Here is a 15689-nt window from a genome sequence, read left to right as displayed (position 1 = left end):
AAGTAAAGCTCAAAATTCTCCAAGCCAGGCTTCAGCAATATGTGAACTGTGAACTTCCTGATGTTCAAGCTGGTTTTAGAAAAGGCAGAGGAACCAGAGATCAAATTGCCAACATCCACTGGATCATGGAAAAAGCAAAAGAGTTCCGGAAAAACATCCATTTCTGCTTTATTGACTATGCCAAAGCCTTTGACTGTGTGGATCACAATAAACTGTGGAAAATTCTGAAAGAGATGGAAATACCAGACCACCTGACCTGCCTCTTGAGAAATTTGTATGCAGATCAGGAAGCAACAGTTAGAACTGGACATGGAACAACAGACGGGTTCCAAATAGGAAAAGGAGTTCGTCAAGGCTGTATACTGTCACCCTGTTTATTTAACTTATATGCAGAGTACATTATGAGAAACGCTGGACTGGAAGAAACACAAGCTGGAATCAAGATTGCCAGGAGAAATATCAGTAACCTCAGATATGCAGATGACACCACCCTTATGGCAGAAAGTGAAGAGCAACTCAAAAGCCTCTTGATGAAAGTGAAAGTGGAGAGTGAAAAAGTTGCCTTAAAGCTCAACATTCAGAAAATGAAGATCATGGCATCCGGTCCCACCACTTCATGGGAAATAGATGGGGAAACAGTAGAAACAGTGTCAGACTTTATTTTTCTGGGCTCAAAAATCACTGGAGATGGTGACTGCAGCCATGAAATTAAAAGACGCTTACTCCTTGGAAGGAAAGTTATGACCAACCTAGATAGCATATTCAAAAGCAGAGACATTACTCTGCCAACAAAGGTTCGTCTAGTCAAGGCTATGGTTTTTCCTGTGGTCATGTATGGATGTGAGAGTTGGACTGTGAAGAAGGTTGAGCGCCTAAGAATTGATGCTTTTGAACTGTGGTGTTGGAGAAGACTCTTGCGAGTCCCTTGGACTGCAAGGAGATCCAGCCAGTCCATTCTGAAGGAGATAAGCCCTGGGATTTCTTTGGAAGGAATGATGCTGAAGCTGAAACTCCAGTACTTTGGCCACCTCATGAGAAGAGTTGATTCATTGGAAAAGACCCTGATGCTGGGAGGGATTGGGGGCAGGAGGAGAAGGGGACGACAGAGGATGAGATGGCTGGATGGCATCACTGACTCGATGGATGTGAGTCTGAGTGAACTCCGGGAGTTGGTGATGGACAGGGAGGCCTGGCGTGCTGCGATTCACGGGGTCACAAAGAGTCGGACACGACTGAGCGACTGATCTGATCTGATCTGAGCAACTGAACTGAACTGAACATTGTTCAGAACAGAGAGCACCTCTCAAGGGCCACTATCAAGTCTCTTTCAGACACCCAAGAATTGGGAAATCACTGAAGATGGCAAGTCTATTCTCCAAAAAAACCACATCCTGTAGAGACACAGCCAGCCCGGATACTGCCATGGACCAAAGAGACGTGAACCCACCCCTTTTCCTGCACCTTGCCCTTTGAAACTCAATAAAAGACTCAAACTCTCACCCTGCTGTGCCAATGCCACACTTTGTGTCTGTCCCCTGTCTGCTCCTGCAAAGTGAATAAAACTTCTCTTTCTCCTCTTGCTAATATTTCTATGAAATCTTTCACAACCCATGCCAGCTCACCTAACATTTCGGTGGCCCATAGTGGGAATCTTCACTAACTAATTTCTTTCACCTCAACCTCCAGCTCAGTCCTCCTAGTCGTCACTCACCAGGACATCTATCAAACTCTAAGTATTATCTTGGGTGGGTCTTTCTTGGGAGAACAGTGGCCGCATGTGGGTAGCAGCAAACCCCACTATCTGGGTCAGAATCTGGCCTTGGAGGATGCCCATCTCCCTCTTGTCACTGCTTCATCTCTGAGATCTGGGGATGCCTAACTCCGGATTGAATCCTTCTAAATCCCACCATGCTCCTTCTGACCGCCAGGATTCCCAGAAAGGCCCCATCTTCAAAATTGGCTCTTTACTCTTCTTCATAATCCAAGTCCCAATCTGGGATTCGACTGGGGCTGAGTCCTGGCTCAGGGATTCAAGTCCCAATCTGAGTTACACAGTTTTCATTATGGACCACTCTCTACCCATCCTCTTGGGATGCCACCTCAAACACTGGAAAGATCTCAGATTAGAGGACCTCAAACCCAAACAAATGGCCTTTTTCTGCCACATGGCTCGGCCTCAGCGTAAGATGGGTGACCAGGAAGTCTAGCCCCAGGTTGGCTCTCTCAACTGTAATACTGTTCTCCAACTCAATCTTGACTGTTGCTGCCTTGGTAAATTGCCTAGAATTCTTTATGCCCAGGCCTTCTTTCAACTCACGCAACACCCCGAGCGGTGGTCCTCTCGCCGCACGTTGCTCCTTCCCAGCAAGCTGTCCTCCACCGGCCCCTAGTTCCCCTCCTTCCCCCGTCACACCCGGAGGACGTCCCCTTCGGCCTCCTTCTGAGTCAGCCACCCAGTTTCCTGTCTGTGAAGTGGCTGACTGCAAGGGGATCATTTGTGTCCATGTTCCTTTTTCTATGTCTGATCTTTCCCAAGCTGAACTCAAGGAAGGACAATTTCTCAGAAGAACCTACTCTTTTCCTGTCTCACCTTCCAGAGACTCCACATCTTTTCACCAATTTAGATTCAACCTCTGAGGAAAGTAAAACCATCGTGGCCATGAATTTCATTTCCCAGTCAGCCCATCATATCCATTACAAACTCCAAAAGTTCCAGAAGGGCCCTCAGATTCCCCGCTGCAGTCCATGGGGTTGCAAAGAGTCAGACGTGACTGAGCGACTGAACTGAACTGAACCTGACCCTGAAGGTCTTTAATAAACTAGATGAACATAGACGAGAGGAAAAGAGACTGACAACAGTCTCAAGAGCAGAAACAGTCTTTCCAAATGACTGCCTCTACAATCAGAGACACCCTTCAGAATAAAACTTAGCTGAGGACTTCCCTGGTGGTCCAGTGGTCAAAAAAAAAAAAAATCTGCCCGCCAATGCAGGGGACATGGGTTCGATCCCTGGTCTGGGAAGATCCCACATGCCCTGGAGTAACTAAGTCCGTGCAACACAGCTATTGAGCCTGTGCTCTACAGCCTGCGAGCTGCAAAGCTGCAACTCCTGAAGCCCCAGGGCCCTAGAGACCACGCTGCACACAGGAAGCCACCGCAATAAGAAGCCTGCACACCACAGCTAGAGAGTGCACCCCGCTCTCCACAGCTAGAGAAAAGCCCTCACAGCAGTGCAGAGCCAGCACAGCCAAAAACAAATCAGTAAAAAGACTCAGCCAAGGTCCCCCAACCCGTAAAAAGGGAGACAGCCATGGGGGCCCAGCACTGGCTGCTCCTGCAGCTGCAAACAAGGAGGGCGCTGGAGTCAAGAATGCCATAGGAAAAGGCACCCCCTGGGCAGTGCCCACTTTGTAAAACAGGGCAGTGGAAGTGGGACTACCCTCTCTTTGATTAAAGGGGACAAAGCCCCCTTCTGGAACCAGGGAACGCTCCTGCAAAGACCTCCTCCACCCCAAGGGCTCCTACAGTCTTCAGATTGACAGGTCCCAACGCTGGACCTGGCTCTACGACATAAGACTGACATGGCCAAGCCACGCATAACTCTATCCATAGCCGATAAGAAAATCAGTCTCATTGATGTTGGAGTCACTCACTATGCTCTTCCTGAATTTTCAGGTCCCTTGATTCCCTCACCATCATCAGAGGAGAAGGCAAACCTCAACGTGCTCTCCAAACCTCTGCCTCACCATGCTCACTGGGAGACCACGTCCTCTCACATTCCTTGCTCACCCTTCTAACTGCCCCACCGCCTCCAAGGCAGGGACCTTATGACCCGACTAGGGACTCAGTAACTCTCCAGTCAGAGCCTCCTTCCCTGGAATCTGAGAAGACTCTCTCCCTCTGATGCTCGGCCCTTCCCTCTCCCACCAGAAATACTTACACAGTTTCTCTTAATTGCGTGGGACATTAACACCCCCGGAGGACCTCTCCCTGACTCCTGTCACTATCCCCAGGAGGGACCCCTCTCACTTTCCCCACCGCTCTCAACGCCCTATAAAATGGGAAGATCTTAGAAGACGCAAACCCCTCACTAAAAAATGTCTAAACGCTGGACTCCTTGGATCCACCAGCTCCCCTCACATCACCTATTTCTACCCATTACGAAGGCAGGTGGCACCGACTGTCGAGCACAGGCCCTGTGCATAGTTAACGAGGCAGTGGTCCCTCTCCCCTTGCAGCTGCAAATCCCTATACCACCCTCAGCTCTCCTCCTAATACTCAGCTCTTTACTGTTCTGGATCTAAAAGATACTTTCTCCATTATCCCTCTCTCATGAGATTCCCAAGACACACTTGACTTTTACATGGATGGACCCTGATGCTCACTGCTCCCAGCAACTCACCTGGACCTCCCTCCCCCAGTGATTTAGAGATGGCCCCTGCCTCTGTGGTCAAGCCCTACCTCTGATCTAGTCACTCCTTATTCAATATGCTGATGACTTCCTCTGCAGCCAGGACCACAACACCTCCCTTACCAACACCACTGCCCCTCCTCATTTACTTTGCTTCATCAGGATACACAGTTTCTCCTTCCAAAACACAAATTAGTCAGATCATAGTTAAATAACTAGGATTTCTCTTGTCCCCAGTACAAGGATCAATTGCTACTCAACATACCTTGCATGTGTGCCTGCTAAGGCACTTCAGTCATGTCTGATTCTTTGTGACCCATGGACTATATCCCGCCAGACTCTGCTGTCCATGGGATTCTCCAGGCAAGAATACTGGAGTGGGTTGCCATGTCCTCTTCCAGTGGATCTTACACCTTGAGAAAAACATGATTCAAAAAGACACCTGCACCCCAATGTTCACTGCAGCACTATTTACAACATCAGGACATGGAAGCAACCTAGATGTCCACTGATGAATGGATAAAGAAGTTGTGGTACATACATACAGTGGAATACTACTCAGCCATAAAGATGAACTAATGTGTTGAACTGAGCTTGGAGTAACCTACAGCCTGTTACACAGAGTGAAGCAAGTCAGAAAGAGAAAAATAAATATATATTAATGCATATGTATGGAATCCAAAAAAATGGTACAGGTGAACGTATGTGCAGGGCAGGAATGGAGATACACGTGTACAGAACGGATACACAGAAATCAACACAGAACAGCAGAAATCAACACAACATTATGAAGCAACTATCCTCCAATTAAAAAACAAACCAAAAAACCCAGACAAATAGAAGGAACTTTGGTCTCTCTCCTTCTACCTCATAGAAAAAAGGAATTTAGGATATTTCTGGGCCTCACTGGTTATTTTCACATCTGGATCCCCCACTGTGGGCTTACAACAAACCTCTTCATGAGGTCCTCCAGGGACCCAAAAATGAACCCCTGGAATGGAACTCCTCTCTGCAGTCGGCCTTCACCGTACTCCAGACAGCCCTCACCTCCACTCCGGCCCAGCCCTCCCAAATGTAGATAAGCCCTATGTATTATATTATACTCTCATGAATGACAAGGGATGGCTCTGGGGCTCTTAGGACAAAAATATGACCCAGATTTCACCTCTCAAATTACCCAACAGGTGTCTCAAGCTTTAGACATTAAATACAGACTACATGCAGCTTGGTACATAGTAGAAAACCTCAAGAGATGATTGATATTTGGTCTCTGTTGCAAAGTGCTCATTTAAAATGCTGAATTATGTGCAAACTACATTTTGCATGGAAATGTATCTCAAATAGTTCCCATGTGTGTTCTCTTCCATTAGAGGTCATTTCTATGTAAAGCCATCAAAATTGCCTTTATAGGTCATGTCCATTTGACGGCCTCTAAACCCTTCAGTTCAGACGGTAAAGCATCTGCCTGCAATGTGGGAGACCTGGGTTCGATCCCTGGGTCGGGAAGATCCCCTGAAGAAGGAGATGGCAACCCACTCCAGTATTCTTGCCTGGAGAATCCCATGGATGGAGGAACCTGGGGGGCTACAGTCCATGGGGTTGCAAAGAGTTGGACACGACTGAGCGACTTCACTCACTCACTCACTCACATGCAGCTTGGCATCCCCAGTCTTCAAGAAAAATAAAAAGGCTCATTTGTCCCTTAAAACAGAGGTCCCCGACCTCCAGGGCACGGACCAGTACCTCCTGTCACATCAGCAGTAGCTTCAAAGTGCACAATAAAAGCAACGTGCTTGAATCATCCTGAAACCTCCAACACCCCACCCCCAATCCGTGGAAAAACGGTCTTCCGAGAAATCAGCCCCTGGTGCCAAGAAGGTTGGGTCCCACTGCCTTAAGAGACACCGAGAGCAGGCTAGAACTCCTCTGTCTCTCTTCTGACTCAGAGCTGCCTGCAGATTACTCAGAAGGTCCCTTACACCTCAGTCCCTTTGAACTCATGTAGGACATCTAGCAATTCTTACTCCCTTTCTACCAGGAAACCTCCCCCTCTAGGACCATACGATCTCAGTCTCAGAACTAATGCCCAGCCTTTTATGGTCCCACGTTAACAGGTACCCACCCCAAACTCAGGACTTGCTCCTATCTACAATCCTACAGGGAGCAGGTTCTACTAAGGGACCTGCCTGGACATACCAAACCCCTCTCAGCCCTTGGAAGGGTCCATTACAACTCCGACAGCAATCAAGCTCTCAGCACATCACCCTGGATCCACCTGTCATGATGCTCATCTACTGATCCCTTGCTGTGTCCTCAACACAGTCCTCTCCCTACACCTGTCAACTGTCATCCGACACCAGCCTACGGATCTACTGGAACCCAGAGATCACCAGAGCCGTGAGCACAACTCAAGGTGAATATGCCCTGGTAGACTTACATGCGTCTTGCTCTCTTATTCCCCCTTCTATTCTTTATAACTACAAACATAACCCTTCTTTCATCCCTGGAATGAAGTTCCTAGACCCTTGCTGGACCAGCCCCAAAGACAGCTAACACAGAACGCTTGGTTTCTTTCTCACCTTGTACTTAACCACGTTCTTTCATACCAGCCACCCCTCCTTTAGTGCCACCCGTCAACCCCATTTCCACACAATAAAACGAACTACAGCCCTCCTTCAAAAGGCTAGCAGCTCACAATATCACAGTCATTGGCTATGTGCTAATGTTGCCAGGACAGGCCTCTCAGGTTCCTAGAACCGCCTCTGGCACACACAACCTTGTCCCTCCTCATGGCCACCTGGTTCGGGCCCCAAACCCCAGGTATTTCTGGCCTCAGGCTGTTTCATGGGTCCTAAAGAACCTCTCTGACCCACTTCTACAAATACCCTTCCCCATCCATGGACCCATCTTCCAGGAGGTTTCCTTAGCCTCCCATCTGTGTTATGGCCAACATTAATTCCTGCTCGGTCCCCTGGCCTCACCACATTTCAGTTCAGTCGCTCAGTCATGTCCGACTCTTTGCAACCCCATGGACTGCAGCATGCCAGGCTTCCCTGCCCATCACCAACTCCTGGAGCTTACTCATACTCATGTCCATTGAGTCAGTGATGCCATCCAACCATTTCATCCTCTGTGGTCCCCTTCTCCTCCCACCTTCAATCTTTCCCAGCATCAGGGTGTTTTCCAATGAGTCAGATCTTTGCATCAGGTGGCCAATGGATTAGAGCTTCAGCTTCAGCATCAGTCCTTCCAATGAATATTCAGGACTGATTTCCTTTAGGATGGACTGGTTGGATCACCTTGCAGTCCAAGGGACTCTCAAGAATCTTCTCCAATACCACAGTTCAAAAGCATCAATTCTTTGGTGCTAAGCTTTCTTTATAGTCCAACTCTCACATACATACATGACTACTGGGAAAACCATAGCTTTGACTAGATAGACCTTTGTTGACAAAGTAATGTCTCTGCTTTTTAATAAGCTGTCTAGCTTGGTCATAGCTTTACTTCCAAGGAACAAACGTCTTTTAATTTCATGGCTGCAGTCACCATCTGCAGTGATTTTGGAGCCCAAGAAATTAGTCTTTCACTGTTTCCATTGTTTCCCCATATATTTGCTATGAAGTGATTGAGACCAGATGCCATGATCTTCGTTTTCTGAATGTTGAGTTTTAAGCCAACTTTTTCACTCTCCTCTTTCACTTTCATCAAGAGGCTCTTTAATTCTTCGCTTTCTACCATAAGGGTGATGTCATCTGCATATCTGAGGTTATTGATATTTCTCCTAGCAATCTTGATTCCAGCTTGTGCTTTATCTAGCCCAGTGTTTCTCATGATGTACTCTGCATATAAGTTAAATACGCAGGATGACAATACACAGCCTTGACATGCTCTTTTCCCAATTTGGAGCCAGTCTGCTGTTCCGTATTCAGTTCTAACTGTTGCTATTTGACCTGCATGCAAATTTCTCAGGAGGCAGGTCAGGTGGTCTGGTATTCCCATTTCTTGAAGAATTTTCCACAGTTTATTGTGATCCACATAGTCAAAGGCTTTGGCATAGTCAATAAAGCAGAAGTTGATGTTTTTCTGGAACTCACTTGCTTTTTCAATGATCCAGCGGATGTTGGCGATTTGATCTCTGGTTCCTCTGCCTTTTCTAAAACCAGCTTGAACATCTGGAAGTTCATGGTTCATGTACTGTTGAGGCCTGACTTGAAGAATTTTGAGCATTACTTTGTTAGCATGTGAGATGAGTGCAATTGTGCGGTAGTTTGAGCAGTCCTTGGCATTGCCTTTCTTTGGGATTGGAATGAAAACTGACTTTTTCCAGTCCTGTGGCCACTGCCTAGTTTTCCAAATTTGCTGGCATATTGAGTGAAGCACTTTCACAGCATCATTTATGATTTTAAATAGCTCAACTGGAAGTCTATCCCAACTTATGATGACCTCTATCAGCTGGAAGTGTAGCTCCTTCCAACTGCAAGCAAATCTATACTTAAACCCCTTCCGACAGTGGGATAGACCAAGAAATGAACTATTATTCAAATAAATAATTTCCCCAACAACCAAATTTACCTTCCCAAATCAGGCAATCACTCCCGTCCTCTCTCAGCACGCGGTCCTTTCATGGGGCCATCTGTCCTCTTGTCAGCTCCACTGACTGCCGCCCAGCCTCATGGATAGGAAACGCCTGGCACCCATCCTACACAGGTAAAGCCAGGACCTGTCACAGACACCGCTCTTTCTTTCCACAAAATGCGCGAGGGTTTGACATTCAACAACAGCTTCTCACCTGGAAAACGACACCTCCAGCTTCCCAAAAGCTTCTGCCTGCTTAAACCCATTGGTGGAACTTGCTCTAGCTGCTACATATGCCTTTACTAGGAGGGTCCAGATACAAACTTCCTCTTTCATTTTTTAAAGTTTTTAACTGGAAGATAATTGCTTTATAGTATTGTGTTGGTTTCTGCCATATGTCAACATGAATCACCCACAAGTATACATATGTCCCCTCTTTCTTGAACCTTCTGCCCACCTCATCCTACCCCTGTAGGTTGTCACAGAGCACCAGGTTTGAGCTCCCTACATCATACAGCAAATTCCCACTGGCTATCTGTTTCACAGATGGTAATGCATATGTTTCCATGTGACTCTCTCAATTTGTCCTGCCCTCTCCTATCCCCACTGTTCACAACTCTTTCCTCTCTGTCTGCATTTCCACTGCTACCCTGCAAACAGGCTCATCAGCACCATCTTTCTAGATTCCATATGTATGTGTTAATATATGATATTTGCTTTCTGTTTCTGACTTACTTCACTCTGTATTACAGGCTCTAGGTTCATTCACCTCATTAGAACTGTCTCAAATGCATTCCTTTTTAGGGATGAGTAATATTCCATTGTATATACGTACCACAACTTCTTTATCCATTCAGCTGCTGATGGACATCTAGGTTGCTTCCATGTCCTAGCTATTGTAAACACTGCTGCAGTGAACATTGGGGTACATGTGCGTTTTTCAATTATGGTTTCCTCTGGATATATGCCCAGTAGTGGGATTGCTGGGTCACAGGTAAACCCGCCTCTTTAACACGACTCTTATGGCCTGCATTCTCCCTACAGCTGGACTACACTTTCTCTGTGGGACCTCAGCGTTATCTCTGTATGCCTCCTAACCAGACTGGAACCTGCACTGTGGTACTCCCTTTACTACAGATGAACATCTGCACTGGGCCTGTGCTTCTCCCCCATCTTTTCAGATACTGGACTAAACAAGAGCCTCTGTCAGTCCTAGTAACTATGGCCACAGCTCTGGCTTCAGGCACCAGGACCGTGTTTATCATAGATTCTTCCACAACCACCATGCTCTGCTTCCTCCTTTTTGGCCCCTGTCTTATCTGGTTTCTCCCCTTCTTTCTCAAACGTCTACTGCCCTTAGCAAATCTTGCTCCTCTATCACGGGTCTTACCTTTCAGACCATTCAATTCCAAGACAGCCCACATGCCCCTCCGCCTCCACCAGGTAGGGACAGCCCTGTGCAGCTCAGCAAGAAGAAGTTATGAAAGAAGAGACTTCCACCCCAGTTTTTAAAAATGGGCCAACTGGGCTCCATGTAACACTCAAGAAGTTATATTCAGAGGGAGGAAATGTAAACCCATTGAACATTGTTCACAACAGAGTAGCACCTGTCAAGGACCACTATCAAGTCTCTTTCTGACACCTAAGAACTGAGAAATTACTGACGACTGCAAGTCTATTCTCCAAAAACTCCATCCTGTAGAGACACAGCCAGCCCAGATACCACCATGGACCAAAGAGACGTGAACCCACCCCTTTTCCTGCACCTTGCCCTTTGAAACTCAATAAAAGACTCAAACCCTCACCCTTTGGTGCCAACACCATTCTACATGCCTGCCCCCTTTCCTCCTTTAGAAAGTGAATGAAAACTCTCTTCTCCTCTTCCTAATCTCTCTGAATTCTTTCATAACCTGTGTCGGCTAACCAACCACCATGACTGGGCATGTATCTGGAGAGAACAAATTTGAAAAGATACATGCCATCCAATGCTCACTGCAGCAGTAAACACAACAGCCAAGAAGGGAAAGCAATCTAAGTGCCCATCGACTGAGGAGGGATACAGAAGATGTGGTATGTATGGGAAATGGAATGTTACTCAGCCATGAAGAGAGGGGAAGAATGCCATTTACAACAATATGGATGGACCCAGTGATCGTCATACTAAGTCAGTCAAACAAATCTAAGATATATGAAATCTAAAAAGATGATGCAAATGAATTTATTTATAAAACAGAAACAGACTCACAGACTTTGAAAACAAACTTACAGTTCCAAAAGGAAATGTAGGGAAGGGAGTGATAAGTTAGGAGCTTGGGACTAAAATTTAGCCACTACTATATATAAAATAGATAAACAACAAGGACCTACTGTGGAGCAGGAAGACCTCTACTCCATACTCTGTAACAACCTGTGTGGAAAGAGAGTCTAAAAGAGAGTGGTCATACGTGTATGTATAATTGAATCACTTTGCTATATACCTGAAGCTAATGCAACACTGTACCTAAACTATATTCCAATATAAAATCAAAACTAAACTAAAAAAAAGGAAAAAAATAGTTAAGGACCTTGAGATGAGACTATCCTGTGTTACCTGAGAAACCCTAATCTAACCACACGAATCCTTAATGGAGGAGAACTTTTCCTGGCTGTTGTGGGAGAGTGATGTGATTATTGAAGATGGTGCTGGCTTTGAAGAGGAAGGACAGTATCCTTGACCCAAAGCACTGGGGGGCCTCTAGAAGTTGGAAGGTCAAGGAAATACATTGTTCCTTAGAGCCTTCAGAAAAGAAGGCATTTTTGCTGATACCTTGATTTCAGCCCAGGGAGACCCATGTTGGACATCTGACCTAGAGAATACTAAGATGATAAATTTGTGTTGCTTTATGTTATGTTTGTGGTATTTTTATTAAAGCAGTAATAAAAAATACAATGAAAACACTTAATAAAATCACCAGACCTTAAAAATCATAAGCAAGAAATAAATTCAGATTGCAATTAGACTTTCCAATGGCAATGCCCCCAAGAGCAGAAATGACAGAAGACAATGGGGTAACTTTTAAAGACGCTCTAAGGAACAAAGTGTGAGATAGGATTTTATATCCAGTTACCAACACATTGTTAACAGCATACAGGTTCATGGTGAACACCCTTAAACCTTTCCTGAGGAGCTCTCCAGACAATGAGCTTCAAAGAACAAAAATGACTAGAGACACTGGCATGAAAACCGCTATGTCCTTAAAATTGAGATTGATAGCATAGGAGAAAGACAATGCAAATGTAAAATCTGAATATTAAAAGAGAGCTTGAGATAAGGCATGAAATATTTTCTCTTTAAAAAAAAAAAAAAACAAGGAGTGTTACCTACTTCTGTCTACTGAAAGGGAACAATGACCAACCCAGGTGTGACATATGCAAGTAGGACTTACAATCCCAGCTGTGTTCTCGACCATTTCCTATGGAGAAGAACCCTAGCATCTTTAGCAAAAAGGTTGTCCAGGTCCAGGCAAGAAATCTACAAGATGCCCGAAACTTGCTATGATACAAAATAGCCATGAATCTATCGAGAGGATCCAAGTAGTTTCAAAAGATCTCAAGAGCCACATTGAAGAGCTTCCCAGAGGCTAAAAAGATTTAATTTGAACACCAATGAAAATAACAGATGCATTGTACTGACAGACATTTATTTCCATGAATTTATTATAATACTCAAAAAAGAGTTAATTGATCATCATTAGAATACACTAGGAACTAAAATAGCTGTGACATGAAGAGAAGCGAAAAGCAAAGGAGAAAAGGAAAGATTTAAGCATCTGAATGCAGAGTTCCAAAGAATGGCATGAAGAGACAAGAAAGCCTTCCTCAGCGGTCAATGCAAAGAAATAGAAGAGAACAACAGAATGGGAAAGACCAGAGATCTCTTCAAGAAAATTAGAGATACTAAGGGAACATTTCATGCAAAGATGGGCTTGATAAAGGACAGAAATGGTATGGACAGAAGCAGAGGATATTAAGAAGAGATGGCAAGAATACACAGAAGAACTGTACAGAAAAGATCTTCACGACCAAGATAATGACGATGGTGTGATCACTCACCTAGAGCCAGACATCCTGGAATATGAAGTCAAGTGGGCCTTAGAAAGCATCACTACGAACAAAGCTAGTGGAGGTGATGGAATTCCAGTTGAGGTATTTCAAATCCTGAAAGATGATGCTGTGAAAGTGCTGCCCTCAATATGCCAGCAAATTTGGAAAACTCAGCAGTGGCCATAGGACTGGAAAAGGTCAGTTTTCATTCCAATCCCAAAGAAAGGCAATGCCAAAGAATGCTCAAACTACTGCACAATTGCACTCATCTCACACGCTAGTAAAACAATGCTCAAAATTCTCCAAGCCAGGCTTCAGCAATACGTGAACCTTGAACTTCCAGATGTTCAAGCTGGTTTTAGAAAAGGCAGAGGAACCAGAGATCAAATTGCCAACATCTGCTGGATCATAGAAAAAGCAAGAGAGTTCCAGAAAAACATCTATTTCTGCTTTATTGACTATGCCAAAGCCTTTGACTGTGTGGATCACAATAAACTGTGGAAAATTCTGAAAGAGATGGGAATACCAGACCACCTGACCTGCATCTTGAGAAACCTATATGCATGTCAGGAAGCAACAGTTAGAACTGGACATGGAACAACAGACTGGTTCCAAATAGGAAAAGGAGTACGTCAAGGCTGTATATTGTCACCCTGCTTATTTAACTTACATGTAGAGTACATCATGAGAAACACTGGGCTGGAAGAAGCACAAGCTGGAATCAAGATTGCCGGGAGAAATATCAATAACCTCAGATATGCAGATGACACCACCCTTATGGCAGAAAGTGAAGAGGAACTCAAAAGCCTCTTGATGAAAGTGAAGGAGGAGAGTGAAAAAGTTGGCTTAAAGCTCAACATTCAGAAAACGAAGATCATGGCATCAAGTCCCATCACTTCATGGGAAATAGATAGGGAAACAGTGGAAACAGTGTCAGACTTTATTTTTGGGGGCTCCAAAATCACTGCAGATGGTGACTGGGGCCACGAAATTAAAAGACACTTACTCCTTGGAAGGAAAGTTATGACCAACCTAGATAGCATATTCAAAAGCAGAGACATTACTTTGTCAACAAAGGTCTCTCTAGTCAAGGCTATGGTTTTTCCTGTGGTCATGTATGGATGTGAGAGTTGGACTGTGAAGAAAGCTGAGTGCAGAAGAATTGATGCTTTCGAACTGTGGTGTTGGAGAAGACTCTTGAGAGTCCCTTGGACTGCAAGGATATCCAACCAGTCCATTCTGAAGGAGATCAGCCCTGGGATTTCTTTGGAAGAAATGATGCTAAAGCTGAAACTCCAGTACTTTGGCCACCTCATGCAAAGAGTTGACTCACTGGAAAAGACTCTGATGCTGGGAGGGATTGGGGGCAGGAGGAGAAGGGGATGACAGAGGATGAGATGGCTGGATGGCATCACTGACTCAATGGATGTGAGTCTGAGTGAACTCCAGGAGTTGGTGATGGACAGGGAGGCCTGGCGTGCTGCGATTCATGGGGTCGCAAAGAGTTGGACATGACTGAGCGACTGAACTGAACTGAACCGATACAATGGAATACTACTATTCCATTGGAATAGAATACTACTCAGGATGGAATGGAATACTATTCAGGCATAAAAAAGGAGGAAATAATGGTATTTGTAGTAATGTGGATGGATTTAGAGATTATCATACTTAGTAAAGTAATCCATACAGAGAAAGGTAAATATCATGATATTGCTTATTTGTGGAATCTTAAAAAAGATACAAATGAGCTTATTTACATAACAAATATATCCACAGACACAGAAACAAACCTATAATTACCAAAGGGTAAAGCAGGAGGAGGGGAGTGGGATAAATCAGGGTTTTGGATTAGCTTAGACACACAACTATATACAAAATAGATAACCAACAAGGACCTACTGGACAGCACAGGAACTACACTCAATATTTTGTAATAACCTTTAAAGGAAAAGAATCTGAAAAAAGTATGTAAAAGGAAAAGGAAATTAAGAAATCTCTGTCACATACAGATTTATTTGCATTCTAATTCTTATAATCTATAAAATCAATCCATTTATAGCATTTATGGGATAATGGGAAATTTGCATGCTTACTGGATATTGATAGTATTTTTAAATTGTTCAACTTTTTAGCTAGAATATTGACATTTTCATTACATTATTAACTTCTTTCAGAGACATATACTGAAATGGAGAGATGAAAATCATGTTTGGGATTCACTTCAAAAGCTCACAAGATGGAAAAAGTAGATACATTGTAGGCAATAGAGGATAGTGGTGGGTTGGCCAAAAAGTTTATTCGGGTTTTTACCATAACCTGTTAGGAAAAACCCAGACAGAGTTTTTGGCCAAACCAATAGCTGCATTACAGGCAGTGGGTCCAGTACAGGAGTGGGCAATTGCTGATGCTGTGTAACACGGTTAAGGGATTGTGTTATATTATTCTATCTTCAAATATGTTTGAAATTTTCAACAATAAAAAGGTTTAAAAAAATTCAAATAGTGATTGCATTGCTCCAGCTTTCTGATGACCGTCTCATTCTTCGAGATTATTCTAAGTGCTACTGAAATAGCATCATGAAGCATTTTAAGATCTTTAAGTGGTTTGGAATGTAATG

This window comes from Bos indicus x Bos taurus, chromosome 16 (genome assembly GCF_003369695.1).
Source record: "Bos indicus x Bos taurus breed Angus x Brahman F1 hybrid chromosome 16, Bos_hybrid_MaternalHap_v2.0, whole genome shotgun sequence".
NCBI classification, from domain to species: Eukaryota; Metazoa; Chordata; class Mammalia; order Artiodactyla; family Bovidae; genus Bos; species Bos indicus x Bos taurus.
This window is presented reverse-complemented; position numbering follows the sequence as displayed.